This window comes from Sus scrofa, chromosome 10 (assembly GCF_054392235.1).
Source record: "Sus scrofa isolate SSC_HxYL_T2T_F1_AM1 chromosome 10, Sscrofa_HxYL_maternal_Yorkshire_Landrace_v2.0, whole genome shotgun sequence".
Classification (NCBI taxonomy): Eukaryota; Metazoa; Chordata; class Mammalia; order Artiodactyla; family Suidae; genus Sus; species Sus scrofa.
The window spans coordinates 19,048,018-19,072,400 of NC_139392.1; the positions used below are offsets into that span (position 1 = coordinate 19,048,018).

At 44.8% G+C, this 24,383-nt stretch overlaps 1 protein-coding gene and 1 long non-coding RNA gene across 19 annotated transcripts in view; both read left to right on the plus strand.

Annotated features, from left to right (window-relative positions):
• Positions 1–24,383, plus strand: part of SDCCAG8 (SHH signaling and ciliogenesis regulator SDCCAG8) — a 247,588-nt gene that overhangs the window by 197,870 nt on the left and 25,335 nt on the right. The gene's annotated exons all lie outside the window — the stretch shown is intronic.
• LOC146398841 (uncharacterized) lies at positions 4,027–7,433 on the plus strand. Its single transcript, XR_014817487.1, has 2 exons — positions 4,027–4,898; positions 5,268–7,433. It is a non-coding gene; the product is annotated as an uncharacterized LOC146398841 (long non-coding RNA).

Below are 24,383 nucleotides of genomic sequence, written 5' to 3' on the forward strand. Positions count from 1 at the left end.
GGTTAACAAATCCGACTAGGAGCCATGAGGTTGCAGGTTTGATCCCTGGCTTGCTCAGTGGGTTAAGGATCCAGCATTGCCGTGAGCTGTGGTGTAGGTCCCAGATGCGGCTGGGATCCCGAGTTGCTGTGGCTGTGATGTAGGCCGGCGGTTACAGCTCCGATTGGACCCCTAGCCTGGAAACCTCCATATGCCGTGGGTGTGGCCCTAGAAAAACAAAACAGAACAAAACAAAACAAAAAATAAAATAAACACAAACAAAAGTGATTGAATGCCTATTACATGACAGCAACCTAAGGCCATGGAGATTTCGAGATAAGTTAAACTGTCACTGACCTCCTCTTTTTCTTTTAATGCTATGTATGTATTTATTTATTTATTTTTTAGGGCCGCACCCATGGCAAATGGAAGTTCCCATGCTAGGGGTCCAATCCGAGCTGGATCTGCCCGCCTGTGTCACAGCCAGAGCAACGCAAGATCTTAGCCACGTCTTCGACCTACACCTTATCTCGTGGCAACACCAGATCCCTAACCCACTGAGCCAGGCCAGGGATGACACCCAAATCCTCATGGATACTAGTGGGATTCTTAGCCCACTGAGCCACAGTGGGAACTCCCACCACTGACCTCTGGTTCTCTGGAGAAGGAGGTGTAGAGCCTCCCTCTAGCCCCCCGAGCACTGTGTTGGTAAAGACTTGAGTCGAGAAATGCAGGTAGCAACCTAGGACCACTGAAGAGAGGCACAAATGCAGCCAGAGATGCCGGGGAACTTCAGGGAGGTAGGGATGCCAAAACATAACTTCAGAGGATGTGCCCAGCTGCCTGCCAGGCCGAGAGGAAAACTGGAGGGACGCTCTGGCGGGAGAAGTGACGTCATGTGGGGTAAGAACTACAAACAGGTCAGCGTTGGTGGAGGGAAGGCAGAAAGCAGGAATGCCCTGGAGATCTATGGCAGGGATCTGAGTTTTTGTCCTGTAGGGACTGGGGGGCCAGTAAAGAATTTTAAACAGGGCACAAGAGCAGATTTGTCTTTCGTATAACTCACTCTGGCAGCAGCATTGAAGGTGATTTGGGGGAGCTAGGCCGGGAAACTAGATAGGAAATGACTAAAGCCTGAAACAGACCCGAAGAGGACGGGATGGATTAAGAGAGAGGTTTAGGAGGTAGCATTGGCCAGCAGTTGATAGCATATGAGAAATGAAGAAAAGGGAAGAATCGAGTAATTTTTCCCCTGTTACTACCTGTTTCTAGGGAGACATTTTTGAAATCTCTGGGGATGAATTTGCAGAATGCCCTAAAACCAAATGATTTTAAAATGACAGGTCGATGGTCATGTCTTCATTTGGCTTAAATATTCCCTAAAGCAAGTCAACATTTTTATTTTCAATTTTTTTTATCCCGTATTTCCATGACTATTCAAACCAGATGTATAGTTTTTACAATACAAAAATATTTTATGTCCCAAGAAATGGTAGTCAAGAATTGTATCAGGAGTTCCCATTGTGGCTTAGTGGAAACAAACCCGACTAGCATCCATGAGGACGCCAGTTCGATCCCGGTCTCACTCAATGGGTTAAGGAGTTGCCATGAGCTGCGGGTTGCAGACTCGGCTACAATCTGGCGTTTCCGTGACTGTGGTGTAGGCTGGCAGCTGTAGCTCTGATTCGACCCCTGGCCTGGGAACCCTCCATATGCTATGGAGCCCTAAAAAAGAAAAAAAAAATGTATCAGAAGAGACTGTAGCTGTCTTACCAACTTCTTCACCTCCCAGCCAGGCTGATCTCTTCTGCCTGCAGTAGACTTAACCATACACTGTCTTTGGTGCTAGATACAGACGGAAACCTAAATAGATAATAAAATATAGTATAACTATATCAGTTCTCTTTGGCCGGTCCTACTAATTATGGCTTCAAGCGGTAGTATTATTTCTAAGAGAAGAAAGTTAAAAATAATCAAGTCAAAATAGTAAATGATCAGAATGTCCATCACCAGGAGATAGGTTACATCAATAGGACATAAATTCTCTACAGTGTAATTCTAAAACGCTAATACAAATCACTTATTAGAAGAAAAACCATGACAGATGTTTGAAATATGTAAGTAGGGCACAGAGGATATAAGTAGTATATATGATTCTAGTTTTCGCAAAAAAAAAGAAAAATAGATGTAGATATGTACCCAAGACGTCATGTCTTCTTCACACTCTAGCTTTTGTATCTCACACACGTGGACTCAGTTTTTTCCCTGTGCCAACTTACATGTAGAACTCAGCGACTCCCAGAGTTCCCCAAAGACTTCGTTTGACTATAGCCCTGCTGATCAGCAAGGACTTTACTGGGGATGTTGTAGTTAAGACATTGGAGGAGTTCCCATTGTGGCTCAGTGGTTAAGGAACCTGACTAGCATACATGAGGACTCGATCCATGGCCTCGATACATGAGTTCGATCCCTGGCTTCGATCAGTGGGTTAAGGATCCAGTGTTGCTGTGAGCTGTGGTATAGGTTGCAGATGCTGTTGAGATCCCGCATTGCTGTGGCTGTGGTGTAGGCTGCCAACTGTAGTTCTGTTTGGACCCCTAGCCTGGGAACTTCCATATGCCATGGGTGCAGCCCAAAAAAAAAGAAAAGAAAAGAAACAAATTAAACACTGTGCCTCACATATCCCTTAGAAACAACCTTACAATGTCCGTGGATACTTAGTTCTCTCCTTCAGAGTCCTTTCTAGACCGTGTTTCTACTCTGGGACTTTTTTCCTCTCTCCTGCTTCCCATGCTCCCCATAACTTTCCAATACTTTGCCTTCTCAGGTTCAAATTCCTTACCCTTCTATTATGCAGAATAATCCAGTGCTGCCCCAGCTCTTGCCTCAAATGCACATACATTCACTCTAGCCTGGATCTTGAGTAAATTTAACCTTACAGCCTCCCCCCCCCGACACACACACACGAGGATGTGATAAATAAACTGGTCTCTAGGCAGTGACATTATTGGTGTATTTTCTTCCTTCACATGTTCCGATAATTTCTAAGTTTTCTGCGCTGAGCGTGAGTTATTTTTGTAAAAGGAAATGTAAACAGTAAAAAAAAAAAGTTCAGTTCCAGTTGTGCCTCTTTTAGGAAAGCTTTCCTGACTAACCCCTTCCAAGGAGAGTTAGATCCCTCTATTTTTTTCCCATTTTGCCTTGTTGATTTCCTCACTCCGTATTGCTTTGCTGTGATCATGTTTTCCCCTGTGTTCTCAGACCCTTCCTCTTCTGCTGGTTCCTCACTGTCATAGGTCCCTTGTCCCTTGTCCCTTCTTAATCCTAAATCCGTAGATAGGCTGTGAGTCCCCAGAAAGTGTCTGCAACATTTAATATCTGTGCATTTCTTTCCTGGAAAGCAGATGCTTAGTTTTGGGGTGCCTTCATTGTGGCAGGCAAGACTGTAGGTCTGCTCGTTAATCAGAACCTCACAACTTTGAAGATCCCCTGACCCCCTGTTCGTTCATCCTCCTTGTTTAGAATGTAAGTGCCGCAAGGCAAGGACTTGTCTGTCTTGTTCTTCACCAGCATCCTCCTGCCTAGAACATAATAGACACGCGAAAAGGATAATGTTTGGTATGATTAGGTATTATGGAGTAGAAAAGATTTCTTTTACTATCCCCCCTTTTCAGAGTCGATTAAATATCACGGTGTTACTCGAGGAAGCAGAGAGTAATCAAGATTCTGAGACTCGGGGAACTCAGACCGAGGCCGATGCTCAGTCTTGTTACAAGGTTGGCCTTGAAGCAGGGTGGGATTTGGCACCTGGGTGGACATCCGGCCCTCATCTCTCAGGCTGGACTTGGTGGTCACCTAAGCTGTTGCACTCTTGGCTGGTTTGGGGCCCCAACCCAAGGCAGCAGGTCTCCTGACTCTTGGGTTTGGGAAGTGCAGCGCTCTTGAATGTGGCCTTCCCACAGCTTCACGTGACGCAGTTCATTTTGTATTTAAAGGGAGTTTGTTCCATGGAAACCAGACAGGGTGCTGTTTAAATAGCAGGCTGATGTCTCAGGGTAACATATTGGCCCACTGAGATGCACAGGACTGTGAATCACAAACCCGCCTCTGTACGTTTCTGATATTGTGTGAATGTTCTGGATGTAAGAAAATCCTGTTCAGAATGATCAGGTTCTCTCGTTTTGCCAAAATTCGTCTTTTGAAAGGTTGAGTTGGTGGAATAACTGCTCTTCCTGGCTGCGTAGATTCTCTCAACCACTGCAAAATATTTTTAAAATCAGGGACTTCAGTCCCTAATCCAAATTGTATTTTGGTTTATTTTCTTCAGACTATATATATGTGACTGGGGCTGTGTAGTTAAAGTTCAGCTTTGTGTGTGGTTGTCCTGTGACAATTTCAGTTCGTAAAATAAGACGTTTTCAAAAACCAACCTGAGACCGATACTCTCCAGCAGTTTAGCAGCAAATCTCTGCTCTGGGTATTGAACAATAATTGGGATCTTTCTATTGGCTTTACATAAACTCAGATTAGTAGTAAAATCTAAGCACCAGCCCATTTGGCAAACTCTTCCACTTCACGCAGTCACAAATTTGCTTCTGATTGTGCTTTTCATTCGCACCTAGCTCAGATTTTTGCCTGATGCTTTTTTAAATCCTCTAATTTACATACTGTGGTAAATTTAAAATGAGAACAGATGAATGCTGCTAAACTTTTCTATTTCACTGATGAATATGGTATTTTGCTTCAACTATCTAGCTGTTATATATTCAGTGACCTTTAAAACATGAAATAGATACTTTTTCCATCTATACTGTGCAAGATGGATCATTAGTATTGTCTTCCCTTTGAGACAATGAGTCTGAGACACAGAGGCCAAGCAGAGCATCTGGGAACTGATTGCAACAGGGCTAAAATTCATAGTTTCCTGTTCCCGGGCTCACACACAGTCATCTGGGCAGAGCAGCTTCTTTCATGTTTGGTTTCCTTGGAGCTGTGGGAGGTGATGCGTCCACTCGAAATGTTTTTCTTCCTGCCCTGCAGTCCCAGGGCACCACAGTCTATGTTTAATTGTACCCATTTGGGGGTGTTAGGACATATATTCTAAGTATAAGTGAGATAAGAGGTAGTGTTTTCTGAATGACTAACATGGGTCTGGCCTCAGCTAAGTGTAACATTTTATCTCATTTTTATTATCGATAATAATCATTTTGTTCTCCCCCCAAATCAGTCTTTTTTTCTTTCTTTTTTTTTTTTTTTTTTTTTTTTGCTTTTTAGGGCCACACCTGCAGCATACGGAAGTTCCCAGGCTAAGGATCCAATCAGAGCTGCAGCTGCCGGCCTCCACCACAGCTCACGGCAATGCCAGATCCTTAACCCACTGAGCAAGGCCAGGGATCGAACCTGCAACCTCATGATTCCTAGTCGGATTCATTTCTGCTCTGCCACAACGGGAACTCCACAAAATCAGTCTTGAAGAGTTATCAAAGAAACCAGAGCCTGACAGGAGCTAGGGTGGTAAAACAGATTTTATTGAGATGCTGTTGCAATAGGGGGAGAGAGGGCTTTGTAGAGAGCTGGCTCAGTTTCAGATACAACAAGGAAGAGTGTGGGGGTTCATAGCCAAGGAGCAGGATGGGGGGTGGTGGAGCATGGAATCAATAGATGGGAAATAACTAAGAAGAAATATCGTAGATGAGGGAGGATTCTGGCTAAACAAACCTAACAGGATTCTTCCTGGAGGCAGGCCCAGTGATCGCACATCACCGGGGCGTGGTGAAGATAGGAATTTTGATTCGATATCTGTGTTGATCTGTTATCAAGGGTAGGGGGTTCTCTCTAAACTGACAATATTCTTGCTAAAATTGGACAATGCAGGCCTGACAAGGGCACACGCTGAAGCCCAAGGTCAAAGCCTGGTTGAAGAGAGGTCTTAGAGGAAACTGACTAAAGTTTGGTCAAGAAGAGAGTCTTTGAGGTTAAATCATTAAATAGCTGAGATTTCTGAAAGCCATGCTCTGTCTGTAACCTGCACTGGCCTCGTGGTTACATGGACCTGTGTTCCCCACTGGATGGTGAGCTGCTGGAGAGACGTGTTCTTTCCTCGCTCCTCCATCTTGCCTAGTGAGCAGCAGGCACTTCCTACTAGCTGGGCCATTTACCTGGTCAGGTACGTGACAAGTGTGCCACCCACCGTGCTGGGCATCTAGGTTGGCCGGAGAAAACTCAACAGATGATGTGGAAATAAATGCTTGGTGAGTGAATAGAATCCAGCACCACATAACTTTGTAACAATGTTCATTTTAGTTTCAATAACCAAGATCAATATTCATTTTAAAGTCATATGCACTACTTAGGATGACAATGTTATAATTCCTAACAGCAAAAATCTGGGGCACATTTTAAAAGAAAGTACAGCAATTATTTTTTTAAAGGGCTTATTTTTCTATTTCGGAATGAAGGATCGAAGGTTTTAAAAACTGTAACCAAAAATTCCTAGGGCATTTTGCGGTTTTCTTTTACCCTGCCATGAAAAAGTAGGCCAATTTCTAGACATGCAAATGCTTTACTTCTGTCTCTCTTGCTCACACTCAATTGTGCAAAGAGACTGGAGTCTCTGAAATCTAATAAATGACTCTAATTCAAAATGTCTTACTCCAAATTCAGCTCGATAGAAAGCCAAGCTTTTGTGATTATATCTCATGTTAGGCAAACCCAATATATTAAGTCCAATTTTACCGAATTGATTAGTTAAGTACACATTCTTCACTTAACATAATTTGTGTAGCCATTCCTCCTTGTTGCGTTTGCAAATGTGATTCAGTTTATTAGACTCCTCTGTGCCACATTTCAAGGGCAGAGTACATCTGATGATGTACCCAACAGACCAGTAGTGTCAAGTTTGTCACAGTGCCTGGGCACTGTCCTGGGTCTTGAAACAAGATATGGGTCAGAATACTCTCTGCACTCGTGGCGCGCGAGCTGCGGGAGCAGGGATCGGGAGAGTGGGTTGATGGCTGGACCAGGGTCTTGAGGACCTCAGAGCATGGCCCTCTTCTCTGGGCCATCCCTTCTTTGGCATCCTAGTTTTCTCTCTCCTCCAACTGCTTATCCATTGAATGAACCAGGAGCATTCAGGGTGTATCTTGATGGAAAGCCCTGCTCCTCAGCTTCCTCTCCTTGGTGTGGTTCACTGAGAGGGAAAGCCTGACATAATTAGGTCAGAAGAATGATTGGGTTCTGTTTTTATCCTTGATGCTGCCCTGGCCAGTGGGGAAATTCTCTTATTAACTCTGTGGCTGGCCTGCGTCATGAAGGTGACCCAAGGCTACTGGGCCATTCAGATTATTCAAAGATAAAAGATGTGAGCCATTTCAGGGGACTCGTTTAATAAACCTGTGGAAATACTCACTTGACAAATTTGGGATTATAGTGGCAGAATAAAATCCATTTAAAAAGAACAGATGCCTCCAAGTTTGATGAAACTTGAATGGGAGGATCCACTTAGGAAAAGCAATGAAAGAAGTTCAAAGGAGCTGTCAGCTATGTATAATTCTTTTCATGTAAATACATAAGGAAAACCAGTCTTTTGGCTTTTATTTTTACAGCTAATATGCCTAGGTCCAAGTGGATCATTCCTAGAATTTAAAAAAATGTAAAGGAAGTTGGAGTTCCTGTTGTGGCTCAGAGGGTTAAGAACCTGGCTAGTATCCATGAGGATGCATGTTCCATCCCTGGCCTTGCTCAGTGGGTTAAGGATCTGGCCTTGCCACAAGGTGTGGTGTAGGTCACAGATGCGCCTCAGATAAGGTGTGGCTGTGGCTGTGATGTAGGCTGGCAGCTGCAGCTCTCATTTGACTCCTAGCCTGGGAACTTCCCCAGGCGGCAGGTGCAGCCCCTAAAAGAAGAAAAAATGTAGAGGAAGTAGTTTACTTGTTCGTTTTTGGTGAGAGGGGAAGGTTTTTTTTTTTTTCTTTTCTTTTTATTATGGGACACAGTCTCCCATCTTTATCCCCTCTTTCTTATAGTGCTTTTTCTGGACCTTTCATTATGATCTTGTGGAATTGGGCACAAAGAGCTAGTGTTAAGTTTCCAGGTCCTTTAGTAGATGCTATATTTTTAATAAATGTTAAATATACTCATTATACTGTCTTTTAAAGAACACTTGTTTTTTAAGGGTCTTTGTGTATTCATCTGGAGGGGAAAAAAGTAAGCAAATCTGCTCTATTCAAATCCTATGTTCTAGGGGAACAGATTGTCACAGAATACACAGTGATGAACTTCCAAAAAGGGAGATGGGTGGAGGAATCATAGGTATTTATCTCACATGTTAGAAAACATCAATGCTTTGTGAGTAGCAAATGGACCTTCTCTTCTCTTTTTGGCCAGACTCCTCCTCATGCTTTGTAAAAATGAGCTTATTGATTATGTCATAATTTTTCTTTCTGGAAAGAATCTTACAAATATTTAAAGTCATTGTGTGTCTATTCTGTTGATTCTGAACACTGAAGACATGAAAGAAGTTTCATTCTCATTGTCACATCAACAGTGAAAATGATCCCAAAACTAAAAATAATCTCTTTAAATGTCCACATTACTTAGTAGTTGGTTTTGGCTCCAAAACAGAGTTCCTTCCTTTTAAATTGGTCATTTAAGGAGTTGCCGTCATGGCTCAGTGGTTATTGAACCCGACTAGCAACCATGAGGAGGCGGGTTCGATCTCTGGCCTCGCTTGTGGGTTAAGGATCCGGTGTTGCCGTAAGCTGTGGTGTAGGTCACAGATGTGGCTTGGATCCCAAGTTGCCGTGACTGTGGCGTAAGCCGGTGTCTACAGCTCCGATTTGACCCCTCGCCTGGGAACCTCCACATGCCTCTGGTACAGCCCTAAAAAGACAAATAATAATGACAAAAAATAAATTGATCATTTATAGCAGATAATTTTAAATGTAAAAGAGGAGCCCTGTGGAAAATATAGGGAAAAAAATTCACCCTTTAAGTTAAACTGTACTTGCTTTGGCTGGCCCTTCAGTATCCGTATGTGCCGCAGCTTACCATTGTTGACTGGCACCATGGCATGGAGAACGTTTTTCAGATAGAGGGTATTTACTTCTTAACTGTGTGCCCGTAGCAGTCCTTGTGCAAACCTGACATTTGTAATGTTGATGCTTGATGTCAAAGTACAGTATCGAAGTCCAGATTTTTCATCATTTTTCTAAAGCTTTTATCCTTAACACATTGATTTGAAGTCACTCACAATTGATTCTTAAAAGAGAGAGTATTTCTGTGTTTACATAATTGCAAGAGCAAGTATGCCTTATGGATTTCAGCTGGCACTCTCCAGCCCTGTGTTAAGTGGTTATCAAGGGTGGTTATTATCATTTACAATATGTAGGAGGAAATCAAGAGGCAGAGATTTTATTGACTTACACCGTGAGACCGCATTTCTGCTAGACTGTTAACTTTTTTTAAATTAAAAAAAAATTGTTTTTCTTAGAGTTGATTTACAGTGTTTTGTCAGTTTCTGGTGTATAGCTGCTAGACTGTTGTTATAGGTTTTCTTCTCATTTTGGCTGCACTATTCAAGGTATCTCTTTCTGACAAAACTGTAACTGTCCAGTTATCCTGGTGTGGGTAGCGATGTCCCTGTAGGAACCTTTGGGATCTCTCCCCAAATGAGTGCTCAGGACACACAAGACAAAGTTCAGTTTGATCTTGACTTTTGAATGGATCTGAGCAAGGTACTAATTTTAGGACCATATTCTTTACGAAGAAGTCTAACTCTTCCTCAAGGACGGTCTTAAGATCATCGCTTATAGAAGAGAAGGTCATCCACGCCTTTAGCCTCCTGGCCCAGGACCCTGTCTCTGCTCTCGTTCAAGGCTGTTGGTTCCTGGCTGTCTCCTTGACTCCCCAGTTTCCACAGTTTGATAGCCATTGAACACTGTATTCCACCACCCCTCCTGACACCCCTTACAATAAATGCTAATTACACAACAGGTAATAAATGTATAATAGATCTCATTATAATTAATTACTATCGCAGCAGCTAATGTCAATAGTCCTTGCCATGCAGCAACCACGATCTTTTTCTAAGCACTTGCCTTCATTAACGGGCTTCATTCTTGTAACAACCCAATGAGGCAAAGACTGGCATTGTCTCCATTTGACCAAGGAGGAAACTATAGCAAAATGAGGTGAAGTAACTGGCCCAAGGTTACCCAGCTCTGACATGACAGAGACTGAACTTGATCCCAGGCAGTGCTATTCCCAAGTCTGTGAACAAGGGTTGCTGATGTGAAGAATTTTAGGACTATTTTAGTGCCCATAAGAGCAATTGAAAGACATTCCTCCTGTAATCGCAACAAGATTCAGTATTGTTTTATGTCCACATTCCCTGTGCTGTCCAAGCTGCTTTCCTGCTGTTGAACTGCTACTTGTCCCACAAGGAACATTGGATCTGTTTCTGAATTGAGTCCCAACATGCATGTCATAAGCTGTTTCATGCATATCTTAAGCTTGAATATCCTCTGTCTATGTGTGAAAATCATGTCCAGATACATGGAAGAAAATGTGGTAGAGAGACTAAAATCTTAACCGTTTCAGAGTTCCCGTCGTGGCACAGTGAAAATGAATCTAGCTAGTATCCATGAGGATGCAGGTTTGATCCCTGGCCTCGCTCAGTGGGTTAAGGATCTGGCATTGCCGTGAGCTGTGGTGTAGGTCGCAGATGTGGCTTGGATCCTGCATTGCTGTGGCTGTGGTGTAGGCCGGCAGCTGTAGTTCTGACTGGACCCCTAGCCTGGGAACCTCCATATTGCCGCCAGTGTGGCCCTAAAAAGACAAAAAAAAATCTCAACAGTTTCGAATATGTTCATGTTACCTTAACTTTAAGGCAGATTGATGAATAGTGAGAAGAAAAAGAAGCGAAGCAATAATCTGAAATAAGATACTGGCAGAAAGAGAAATTGGGTAAAATCTTGTCTTTCCCTGCTGAGTCATTCCTAGTTATTGCCAGTTTATTCTGTCATTACACTAGATGCTGTGCAGCAGCTCTCCATGGTGTAACCCCAATTTGCAGACCAGGAAACTGAGGCTCAGAGGCAGGGAATGGGCCCACAGTTGTATTGTCCATAAAAGGGGAAGCCAGAGTTTAAACAGCTTTGCCTGACTTCTAAGCCTGTGCTCTCCCACCACACCTCACTGTCTCTGCTGCTAAGTGAGCCTAGAAAATTGGTGGCTGTCAGGGGGTTGTCAGGATACAGTCGGAGGGCTGAGCAGGGTCGTCGGGAGCAAAAGTCCCTGAAAAAGTGGAGGAGTGTTACCATAAGCCCTCAGTGGGGCAGGGGAAAGGGGAAGAGCTGCACATAAAGGGAAAGAAAATATACAGCCTTTTGAAAGAGTGGGAATGGAAATGGATCATAAAATACCTAGGAAGTTAAGAAGTTTCTAATCCATTTGCACGTTTTTGAGTATGCTGATGCTTTTCATTTATTGCCATTCAGTGGTGACGTGGTTATTTCAGACTTTCTAGGAAAAACTTTGTGCCACCAAATATCAGTCACAACACAGTTTGTCACATATATGTTGCATTTCATGAGACCAATTTTTAGGCTTTCTCTGCTCATCTCCTTTCTGTTACCATGGCAATAATAATGTTATTGATCTGGGTGGAGCCTGAAGTTATTCACCACTGGGGCATAAATTAGATCTATTACGAAACTATTGGGAGTTCCCATCATGGCTCAGCAGAAATGAATCCGACTAGCATCCATGAGGATGCAGGTTCAATCCCTGGCCTTGCTCAGTGGGTTAAGGATCCGGCGTTGCTGTGGCTGTGGTGTAGGCCGGCAGCTGTACTTCCGGTTCGACCCCTAGCCTGGGAACCTCCATATGCCGCAGGTGCAGCCCTAAAAAGACCAAAAAAAAAAAAAAATTACAGCAACCAATTTGTTTTAAAAAAAAATAAAATGAAAAAGAAACTAATAGGAATTTATCAGATATTAATAAAGCGCATATATGATCGATATAATTTGGGGAGGTACCCAATGTAGTGGCCTCTACTTGACATAATTAATACAGAAGTACAATTTTTTTCACAAAATGCATGGCTAATTATTTGGAACACAAAGTTTGCGCAGGAAGCACTGCTTTATATGGAGGATCTGTGGGCTTTGCAGCAGCGCACTTGGTTTGCAGCGGGGGCGGGGGGCGCTGACACGGCAGGAACGGTCACTCTGAGCGAGCCTAACTCACAGAGTGATTGCTCACCCCCCCCCCAAGAGTGTAAAAACTGGAGCTTTCCTCTTCTTGGGAAATTGAAGCATCTGAGTCTCGAAGAACATCTCATTGGACATTTAAAAATAGACAAAGATGATTCAGAAAAGAAAGAGCCCACACTCTCCATCCCAAGGTCCAGTGGATCGCCGCAGAGTATGAATGGTGCACGTCTATCATTAAGAAACGGGTGCAAAGGGGAGAGGTGGGCGCTTACGTTACTTTCTTTCGGCAATGCCATGGTCGCCCAGACGAGCTCCTGCTGCCAGTCTCCATGGGGGGTCCTCCCTTTTTCCTGTTGGTGTCCAGTCCCACCAGCAGATTCTGGGCCTTGCTGTATTTCTGCGGGGGTTGACGTCAGGGGCTCTTTAGCCTGTACCTTCCAGCACACTTTGGGGGGGAGCCACCATTCCCCAGCAAGGCACTGTCTGTTGCATCTTACTGCTTAATTACTCTACCTATTTAATGCCACTTAGAACATTGTCAGCTGTTGAGAAAAGGTAATTATCACTAGTCAAATGAAAAACACTTTTTTGGCTGCCTTACGGATACACATTTTACTGGTACCTTGATACATAATGAAGCCTGATAGCAAAACTTTTGCTTGTCTCTTCTTCAAGCCACAGCTGTTTCTCTGCTAAATTCATCCCATCTGTCTTCCCTTCCGTAAAGCTGTAGGCAGTATAGCATAAGTACAGAAGCAGTTCAGTGCTATTTTGGATAAACATAGCTGAAATTTGAATCTTTGCCATTTGCGATGCACACATTTTGTTTTACTGCTGCAAAGAGAGCTGTCAAAATACAACTACATGGATAATTTACTAAAATACAGTCAAATATAAGGTCGATCAAAGAGAAAGTACGTCGGGTCAATCTGACGGTTCCAGTATGTTCTCCGTAGGGTGTCCCTGACCTCATGAGCCCCTGAATTCTCGTTGGGGGGAGCAGCCTTGAATGTCTTTGTTGCAATCTGCAGAAAGCTTTTCAGGAGCTCCCCCTTCCTTGTAACCGTCCGTGGCGTGACTTGCAGTCTTTGAGGAGCGTTAGAAGTCTACCTTCCTCGTCTCCAAAACAAGTTTGCGTTAATGGGAAACATTTTCTCTTTCTTGGCGCAGGCAGTCAGATTTGAGCGACACTCCCATTCTATTGTGTTGTAAACTTTATTGCGTGGAAGCCTTTGTTACCCGTGAGACTGTTTCATTCCCACCCACTTCCTTATTTCTGGGTTATGGATGCATTTAAAGGCACTCCGGTGCATTTTTAAAATCGATAAGATACAGTGCTTTAGCGCCCAGGGAGTACTCTTGAATGAATCCCTCATCTGAAGTCGAAGAGCTCTCACTGACACATGGGCCATTCTCTCCAACATCTTTCCTGCTTTCTCTTTCCTGTGTGTAAAGGTCTTTTCTAGGCCCAGATGGGTTGTGACCTCTTTGAGGTGTGGGGTCTGTATCACATATTTTGGTACCCACTGTGGCCAGAGCTCATAAAATGTATTTGGCCTTCTGTTTAAACAAAGGGGACTGAAACACCTCATCTTTGGGATGAAACCCTTAAGTGATTCCTTAATCTCAAGTTTAGATTAAAAAAAAAAAAAAAGGGTTTTTACATAAAAGATAAAGATGGAGTTCCCATTGTGGCTCAGCGGTAACAAACCCAACTAGTATCCATGGGGACGAGGGTTCGATCCCTGGCCTCACTCAGTGGGTTAAGCATCTGGCATTGCTGTGGCTGTGGTGTAGGCTGGCAGCTGCATCTCTGATTCGACCCCTAGCCTGGGAACGTCCATATGCCTGGGGTGTAGCCCTTAAAAAAAAAAGATTTAACTTGTCTCCTTTCTACCAGTGTGGATTCTCTCCTCGCACGTTCCTAGAAGCACTTGGCAAAATTCCCACAAATGTGTGTCCTGTTGACAACTACAATTTCCTTGGAGTGCAGTCTTCTCTGGCTTGTTCTCCACTATTCCCCAGTACCCAGCAGACACGGCATTGTAGGAGTTTGGGTGAATGTTTGTTGCACAAATGAATGAGTGAATAATGGAACAGATGAATCTTGTGGTTTATTTTTTACATTGCCTTAAAGCCCCTGCCTCCTGACCAGCTTGAAAATACCAGCATCTGTATCATGTATGGCATTTAGACAGCTTTCTCAAAAGCACAGTGCTGCTGGGCCCCCAGCTGAGGCCAATGACATTGCTTTCCTAGAAAGTCTGCAAGGCCTTCTCTGCACCAAAGCATGGGCCTCTTTCATCTTGTTTTCTTTTCGGATGGAAAAAAAAAAAAGGAAAAAAGAAAAAGGCCAGGCTCTCTGAGAGGCAAAAGTAACATGATTGCCACAAACCCAACCAACTGTCTACTTCAACCAAAGGTGGACATGGCAGCTTTTGCCAGTGGCTCTTTGAAAGCCATCTGTAGAGAAAGGATAAAGCAGTCTTTAAATTGACGGCATGGTGGCATCTGATCCTGGGCCAGTTGGTGCTTTAGAAGCACAGTCACATCGATCATGATGCTGTCATGACAATCCCTTCTTCCATTCAGCACGTACACGTGTGTCAGACCCTGTAGGTACTGGTAGGCTTCAGCTCATGCTTGCAAGGAACTGACATTTTAGTGCCGGGGCAGGCAGTCATGAGGCACGGTGGTAAGAGCCCTAGCACGGAACACAGAAGAAGGAACAGGGGTGAGGAGACCAGAAAAGGCTCCATGGAGGGGTGATGCTTGACTCCTAAAGAGATGGAGGGTATGCAATAGAATAAGAAAAGACTAGAACAGGGCACCTTCTCTAATAACCTTCTTTGGATTCCACACTGTGGAAGATCACTGTTGACTTAAGGCCCAAGATAAAGAGCAGCACGTCACTTCCTGCCTGGTTCTCTCTATGCCTGGTTGGACCACCTGACGGCTCAGCCAGCTACCCAGAGGGTTCCTATGGCTGTTCAGCTCCAAGGCCACCCTGACTCAAGCCGCTTCCTATACTGCCTCTATAGTAAAATCCAATTACAATATGAACTTGCATTTTTATTTTGGGAGGGAATAATATGGATAACAAAGTTATCTACAGTGAGATTACTCATTAAACTCACCACTTGATAAGTTTTGTACATTTTTTTCGAGAATCCATGGACATCTCCCCACATGTTGATAATCATTTGAGAGCCTGTGGCTTTGACTCCATTCGAGTGGGAGGCCCTCCCCGTCATCTGTGATGCTAGGATAACGAGCCTCGTCCTCCAAATGGACACAGGCTATTTAAATAGTGACCGCTCCTGGAAATACCGGTCCAGCTCGTGGATGTGGACTCTCAGGGTTCCTCTGAGAGCCAGCAGATGGAGGGCGGGGGGCTCTCGTCACAGGAGAAATCTGGAAATAACCCTTTATTCAGAACCTCATGGAGAAGTCAGGTGGCCACTGTCAGGTCCTCTTAACCCTAGGAGCTAACAGGACCCTGACTGACAACGGATCCCTGGCGTAATATTTATTTTTGGAAATTTCAACTTAAAACATGTGGTGCTCTTGGTCTTTTAATTTTTTTTTTTTTTCCCCTAAATGTTGTTCGCTTAGCCGCGATGCTAATTGTTTACAGGGAGCTCGCAGACTCCTTCCCACCCCCTGGCATGGGCTAGTTGCTGTGTCATGAACTTCAGCCTTTGAGTCTAGATGGCTCTGTTTCTTTTCATGGGAGGTCAGAACTTAGTGATTCTGTCACGTATTCAAACGATTGACTGTAAGGGCTGGGTGGATTCTCCTGGCTAGACTTGGATTTGAAAGGCACCAAGAGCAGCGAGCCGTCGCTAGAGATCCTGCTTAACATTTCACTGCAAGTAGGCTTGCTACCAATTTACTTAACCGAGATGCCAGGGAGTTACTAAAAAAAAAAAAATCCAATTATTACACATTATTCAACATATTTACACACACGGAACTATTTCAAACCAGTAATGCTGGAATAAAGACAAAATAATACTGTGTATTTACATAACACCATAACACCTTTCATTAGAAAAATCACAAGCCTTTGCTAACTCCCTGAGCAGCACAACACCCGGTGAGGTGTGTAGGAAGTAAAAGGTAGAACAAGAAACAAGAAGGAGATGGAGGGAGAAAGGCAGGCGCACGCTGTCAGCGTGGTCACGACCCCTGCTGGACGTCCCCCCGCCCCGCCCCCACATTCAAGGTCAGCTCACCCCAGGGGAGGGAAACAGACACTGCAGGTGCCTGTACGTGTCCCCGGGCAATGATGCAGAGTAGTTTGCTTCTATAGTTGATGTTTTGGAGTCTTTCCAATCTAGACTCTGGTCTGTATTTTATTGCATTGAATCGACTGGGATGATGAGCTGAAAAGATTTAGATTTACGTCTACACGAGACTGTGACAGTGAGGTCCACTCTGGCGCCTTGATTCATTCATTGTTTAACCTTTCCTAGGCCCAACTAAATAAGATTTCCTTTCTTTTTCCTTAGCCAGGGTGTGACAGTCCATTCTCTGGAAATGCCTAGAAGCAGCCAGATGCAGGCTAGTCAGTGGGTGAACCCTGGTTTCTCCCGGGAGGGTCAAGGTTGATGGAAAGAAATCCCAGCCCAAGCCATGCCCAGCACAGTGAGCACAGAGAACGTCCCGGGATTCCTGCAGACCGCCTAGGGCAGGCCTGGCACTTGGGACAGTGGAGTGCCCAAAGAACCAGGGTGAGCCCAACCACGTCAACAGACCCTGGGATGGTGAACTTTGCATTGCGATTTAAATTTAGCACATTTGGGAATTCCTGTTATAGCTCAGCAGTAACGAACCCGACTAGTATCCTTGAGGTTGTGGGGTTCTATCCCTGCCTCAGCTCAGTGGGTTAAGGATCTGGCATTGCTGTGAGCTGTGGTGTAGGTCACAGATGCGGCTTGGATCTCTCATGGCTGTGGCTGTGGCATAGGCCTGTAGCTGCAGCTCCAGTTCAACCGCTAGCCTGGGAATGTCCATATGCCACAGGTGCGGCCCGAAAAAGCAATAAAAAAAAAAATTAGCACATGTTAACGTCTCTGGATGACTTTTGCATTTGATATTGGATTGGATTTCCATCCAGTTTAGTGCTAGAACTTAGCACTCATTTGGTTGTGCTACACGGTGGTAGATTTGTTCACCTGATCCTTTGGGAAAAAAGAACTTTTTCTCTATAAATCTTTCTCAGAGTGAAGTCTTTCTTTTGGCTGAACCTTTCAGATGTTTGGATGGTTGAGGTGTCACAGATGCCCACGATAAGATAGCTTTCAGACACTGTAATTTAAGCGTCTTTGAAATGTAATAAATAGAGCTTTGTCTGGGTTTGGGAAATAAATGTTTTCTTCCCAAACAGCTGTTCATTGGTGTTAACAATTTTCCTGTCTTTTGAAAGGCAGCTTTTCTTTTTACGTCTAGAACCTTGACACCTTTCTCAGCATGTTAGCCGTGTTAAGACGGGTGCCGTGGTGGTGTTTCTGACATCCTTGTGTCCCATGGGCAGGTGACAAGCCTGACCTCAGGGGCTTCCAGAAGGGAAGATACCATTCATTTCACTCTGTGTCATTCCAGGTCAGACTGTCACTTCGTGTCTTAGTGGGGCTGGGTAACTTCATGGCCTTTTCAATGCGTCTGAGACTATTTTGGAAAAGGCATTTCAACACCAAATGCAGTATGAGCAAGTCTTTGCCCCTGTCTTTAACCAGCAAAGCAAAGGAGCCTTGGTTTTTCATTTTGGGCGTCCCAGTTAGCATCCAAAGTGGCCATGTATGATGCTGGGATGAAGTTGGTGATGACCAACTGTGGGAACTGGCCGTGGTAGCCACCAAAGTATATTAGATCCTGGCCTGTCCCCTCAAGGTGGTCACGACCCATTTGGGCCTAGAAGCAACCTCTACACATGGGAAAAGAAAAGCAGGAAACATGTGAGAGAGTGTAATATACACCCATGCTCTGACTTAGGTAGAGGGGCCAAGTGTTGTTTAAGTTATGTTCTACTTTGAAGAAACTCAAACTCAAAGAGGCTAAATGTTCCCAAATTCCCATGACTGGTAGGCTAGGGAATTCTGTACCCTTTCCTACAGAATGTCAGCCTGGGGAAGGGAAGTTAAGATCGAGCATCCTGAACCCAGATGGCTTAGCTTCAGATGCTGGCTCTACTACTTCCTGTGCTGATGGTTTGGGGCCAGGAACTTAAGGGGAGCCTAAACATCTTCCTCTGTTACCTTAGGAGAATTGGTTCTTAAGAGGACTGAATGAGCTGTTACACAGAAGGGTTCAGAACAGGGCCTGGCACATAGCAAGTGCTCAGCCAACACGAGCGTTGCTCACGGGCTCAGCACAGGGGCCGAGGTGTAATAGGAAGTGACAGTTTGTGTTGTGCTCCAGGTAGTGAAAGCGACATGGGTCCTATTCCGGGTGGAGCAGCTGGCTCCGGACATCACTCCTGTCCAGTGGGGGGCGGCTGTCTGACCCACCCCTTTAGCAAAGTCAGAATAAAATGGTATTTTTGTTCTCATGCTACAACCCAGGGTGACTCTAGTGTATGAAATTAATGCAGGATGGATCATTTAAAAGGTCCGCTTCGGGCGCACCTGGCGCCATTCTCGTGGGACAGTTAACATGCAGGTCTTGGTCGACCCCAGTGCTGCCTCATAACGAGGCGTTCCAGAAGACTCTTGAGAAGCCTTTGAGATTTATATCCTTGGCGTTTGAAACCCGTGGGTCACCATGCACGTACAGAGCCCTAAATTCCAGGACCCTCCTGGAAGCTGCAGTTGACCTTCGACTGAAAATGTGATCCAAGGCTTGTGAGTTTGGAAGCACTGAAGTGAGAGCAAAGGCCCTTCTTTTTTTTTCTGTTTGTTTTGTTTTGTTTTTTGCAAGCCCATGCCATGCTGAAGTTGCCAGGCCAGACACAGAACCTATGCCACAGCAGTGACCCTAGCCACGGCAGTGACAATGCTGGATCTTTAAGCCACTGAGCCACCAGGGAACTCCTCTTGTTTTTTTTTGTTTGTTTGTTTGAAATCTCATTCAATGTTGAATTGGGTTGAAGTCAGTGATGAAATGAGGATCCTGGAAGCTGTAGTCCTAGAGGAGGAAACGAGTTAGGAAACTTGACTTACAGAAATCAGTCCCGGTCCAGACAGATAAAGAGGATACAGGGAGGGAGAAAGAAGAGGGATCAAGAAAAGCCCACCTGAGGTGACAGCCCCTTTGTCCCACTGCATCAGAAGCAAGAAGGGATTGGAGTTCTCAGTGTGGCTCAGCAGAAACCCATTCGACTAGGAACCATGAGGTTGTGGGTTCGATCCCTGGCCTCGCCCAGTGGGTTAAGGATCCGGTGTTGCCGTGAGCTGTGGGGTAGGTCGCAGATGCGGCTCGGATCTGGCATTGCTGTGGCTGTGGTGTAGGCCGTCAGCTACAGCTCTGATTTGACCCCCAGCCTGAGAACTTCCACATGCTGCAGGTGAGACGCTAAAAAAGAAAAAAAAAAAAAAAAAAAAAAAAGAAAAGAAAAGAAAAGAAAGAAACAAGAGGGGAGTTCATGAGAGCAGCGCCGTGGCTTTTTCTGGAGAGGGGTGTCTGGTTAAGCATATATGTGACCCATAAATTCAGATTTTAGTTGCATCCACTCCCATTTCTTCATGTCAGCATCTGATGAGCAACCTCTGAATGTTCTAGTACCCCTAGCAAAATAATTTTGATTTGAAAACCTCCTATTGATAGTTAATTTTTATGGAAAGACTATTCTCTTGATTAAAAAAAAAATACTGACAATTTCAGGGATATTAAATTAGTTTCCAAATATACAACGACAGCTTTGTTGGTGTGTGTTTATGTGTGCGATGCGTTCAAATGCGTACGGCATGCCCTGCCATCTTATTCAAGAACACTGCTTTAATTTTTCACTGTGTGTAGGAGCACCCCGCATTCAGGTTCCGTGTGAGTGTGAATTGTTTATGACACTTGAACCGTGAACCTGTAGAATTTGTTAGCATACATGGAAATTTGGTGAGGACAAGGATTGTTAGGCTAGGAAATCTGCTTGTCACATGTGCAGTAGCTTTAGGTAAGTCCCACCCAAGGGGCAGTGTGGTACAGACAAAAGGGCATTGGATTTTAACCAGAGGTATCTGGCTTTTAGTCCTGTCTTTACTAGTTTACAACTATTGTTGGTATCATGGGTTTAGGAAGACAAACCTGGGATTGTCTTCCAAGTGCTGCCACTTACTAACTGTGAATTTAGGCAAGACATTGGCAGCAGCTCTTAGCCTCAGTGTCTTGTCTATAAAACGATCATAATAGTAGCAGTGATACTTTCTTCAAAGGGTTGCTGTTCTGATGTTAAAAGTGGCTAGAAAAGCACCTCCCAGTAACTGCCCAGAGAAAGGGCTCAGTAAATAGTTAACAATCATCATAATAGCGCATATTATTTATTGCTTTATGTATTTTATTTTTGAATCTCAATTATTTCATTCATTAGATAGAAGACAAACTTCTCACATTGCAGAGCTGTTTTCAGAGTTGAATGAGCTAATTAACGTACACGAAAGCACTTTCTGTGTGCTCCGAAGCCCTCTATTCAATATAATAATAATAATGACTGTGTTGTCATTTATTGAGAATCTGCCAAGTGCCAGGCACTTTACACACGATCTCTAATCCTCACAACAATCCAGTGAGGTCAGGAGTGTCATTTGATATTGGAAATGATGCGGGCTTAGAAGAATTTGCCTGGGATCCTGCTTAGATCTTAACATATATCTTTTTTTTTTTAATTTAAACTTCTCATTCTACGTAGCCACATCTCAGTGATTGTAATAGAATTGTTAATGACAGTTTATTGTTCCTGTGGATAATAGGATCAGGCTCATATCTACTCTGAGCTGTTGAATCGTCCCTGAGGACTGTAGCATACACTGCATGTATTTTATGCTAACACATGATTTTGATGAAATGCACTTAAAACACACTCATTTGCAAACCTACACATGTCTCCACCTACTAAGCCCTAGGCTAAGAAGGAACACGTTGGCCAGTCCTAGGTGATGGCAATGTGGTTGAAATCCATATGCTCTTCCCAAGGTAAATAATTTTAAGGGCATCCTTTTTGAATGGATAAATTCTGATATTTTTATTGTAATGCTCAGTGGTTTTTAGTCACTTCATGTTTTTAGATTTCAGTTACATGAATCTTCATTCATATTGTTGATTACAAGTAAATGGAATTTACTCTTTGATGCTCCTGCCTGCATGCTAATTATAACTGTTAGCTCACCAGCTAAGAGTGGGCTGCATACCTGACCCTAGGCACATCCACGAGCTCATGTCTGTCTGTATGAGTATAGCTGCACACCTGCCTCCCATTGGACTGTCGTGCGATAGGCATGGGCTTTTGAGCTTGGCAGTTCCTAGCTACATAGCTTTGCTAAAGTTTGGGGGTCTTTTGCTTCTTTTTAAAATCCTCTCTAATCCTCAGTCTCCTTCTTGGTTAAATTGTAATAATCATACCTGTCTCTTAGAGTTTCTGGGCAGATGAAGGGATATTTCATGCTCAGCACACAAAAGATGGAGTGGACCCCACTCTTCTTTGACTTAACGAAAAAAGGTTCCACTTTTGCAACAGCGGAATATCTGCTCTGCTTTTTTTGCTGCCTTATTATTTCCACAGACATGGAAAACCAGGTATGGTCAACCAGCCTAAGCTTCTGACACATTTACAGGAAGATCAGAAGCTAAGCTTTTTCTCCTGTAACTGAGATGGGGCTGCCTCATCTGCAGAGTGTCCTGTGCCTGGGGGTGGCAGGAACGTCCCAGCTGCCGCAGGAGGCCGAGGCTACAGTAACTGCCTCTCACCCTCACTTTTCAGGGGTTTCGCTCCTGAAGCCACCATCCTGGCCTTGATCACGCACAGGTATCTACCAGGTTTAACTTTCTGTTGAAGAGACCCATAATTTTCACCTGTGTCTTTTTGGTTCCTCGCTCCATAGAATATTTTAGAATCTTTTTCTAATGCCCCCTCCCCCTCGCCCAACTGCTCTAAGTTGCAAATGGCCAGATTTCAGTCATCAGGAGAGCAGAAAATGTATTATTTTTTTGCAGCCTGTCTTACTGGGGGCCAGATTCCAAGGAGGCAGCCCGTGTGCTTACAGGCCAGGAGAGCCAGGATTTCAACAGTGTCAACAATCTTTGCTCATCATACCAAAAAAGCAGCGTGTCGGTGCCGACTCATTAGCATACAGCCGCACGTGCTTGCTAACAAAGCAGGCTCTGGGTATCTGCTAGTTTCTCAGCTTGTCTGTCTTCCCTGACCGAAAAGAAGAGGAGAAATCGCCGCAGGCAAGGGTGCCGTCCCCTCCTTCCACAGCACAAGGATTCCCAGGGGGAGAGCTTTGAAGTGGTTTCCCAGTAAGCACCCCGGGGGAGAAAGGAGACCATCCATCCTTTGTTTTGCTAATCTCGTTTAAATCTATGACAAGCAAATAAATCGCCATGTTGCCTAGGGGGGAGAAAAAAAAGATCCAGCTCCGAATCATTCCCATCATCCCCATTAGAGTTTTGCGTGAAGCCCTTAAAAAGAAACAGGGACCCGGGCAGAGGTAGACACGCGTGCCCTCCTCCTGGTCTGCCTCTCTATCCTTCTTTTGTTGGGGGGGATGGAGGGAAGAAGAAACGCACAAGCAGATGTGCTGCTAGATCTACAGGCTTCTGCCAACCATATGGCATCTTAAAGAAAGATGGTTGGAGCGTCTGGATTAGCAAAGAGTCGGGTTGGGAAGCCATGTGTCGTGTTGGTACAGGCAGTTGTTTGAGCTCTCTCTAAATGGCTTCAGGAGATTGTGTAATGGAACAAATGGTCCTGCGAGCCCGGGAACAGCCTTGCCGCTGCTGGAGAGGCAATTGGCCCTCAGGCGGGTACTGCTTCCCTGTCCCCCCTCTCTCCTCTACCTCCCTCCCCCAGTATTGTGTCTTCTTCTTTGAATGTTCTCTAAACTCGGAGAATTGACTCAGAACTTTTCAACTTAGAATCACACTCGTGGCTTCTCCCCGCCTCTGGGTCCGCCTGAACTCTCCTCGCTGTCCGTCCGTCAGAGCTGGTGATTAACGATGCTCCAGTCCCCGCTCAGCTCAGCATCCCCTCGCCGCCCTCCGCAGGGGTCCGGGCTCCACACACCACAGCCTTCAGGGCAGCCTGACAAAGGCCTTTCTGGGGAGGTTGCCCGGCTACTGGGGGGATAATATGCCCTCTCCCACCAGAATTTCCAGAAACCCCCCAAAGACGGAGAGTCTTTCATTTCTTCCTCAGCCAGGAGTTTTCTGTGGTCCCAGGCATTGAGCGCATGAGAGACGTGTCCCTTTACTCTTTTGGATCTCCTGTGAGATGTGAAAAAAAAAAAAAAATTATTCCAATTCTATGGCAGTGAACCATCTGGAATTTGAGGTCACACGTACATTTCCCCAGCAATCCGAGACCTGGTCTCTAATACAAAATGTAAATAGAAGTTTAAGAATGGCGACCCTGATACCGGCAGCACCTTGGTGGTGCTTGAGCAGTGGTCAAGTTCTCCAACCACTCTCGTTCTGAGAGCTTGAGGCAGAAGGAGCCACGAGGATTCCCAGTGAGAGCAGATCTCTCGAGTTTGTTCTCTTAACTGAGCTCTTTGGACGTTGCAGCAACATTTTAGGGCAAACAGATCTTATTGGCGTCTCATTTCAGGGCCATTGCACATACAGTGCCTTTATCTTCAGGGGCTAGAAAAGTTTGGCCTGCCTCCTCAATGGGACAGAGAATTCTGAAGCTCCAAGTGTATCATCAATCATGGTTTATGGAAGGCGAAACAAATAGTCAAAGAACTGGTCCATGTATCTGACCAAATCGGCCAAGCGGTGTGAATGAAGTGGTCGGTCCCGTCAGTGGGGGGCGCTGCTCAGCGCCTGGTGGGTGCTGCACACCAGGGAGCAGAGGACCAGAACAGCAGCACCTCCTGCCGAGTTTGAGTCCTCGCCTCCCTTCTGACAGGCAGTGAGCTCAGCTGCACAGGCCCCACAGCTTGGGGTCAAGGAAGAAACACAACATCCAGGTTGCAAATGAGTTGGCCGTGGTAACCAGTAGGAAATAGGAGGCTACCGTGTCCCCTACAACTGCCG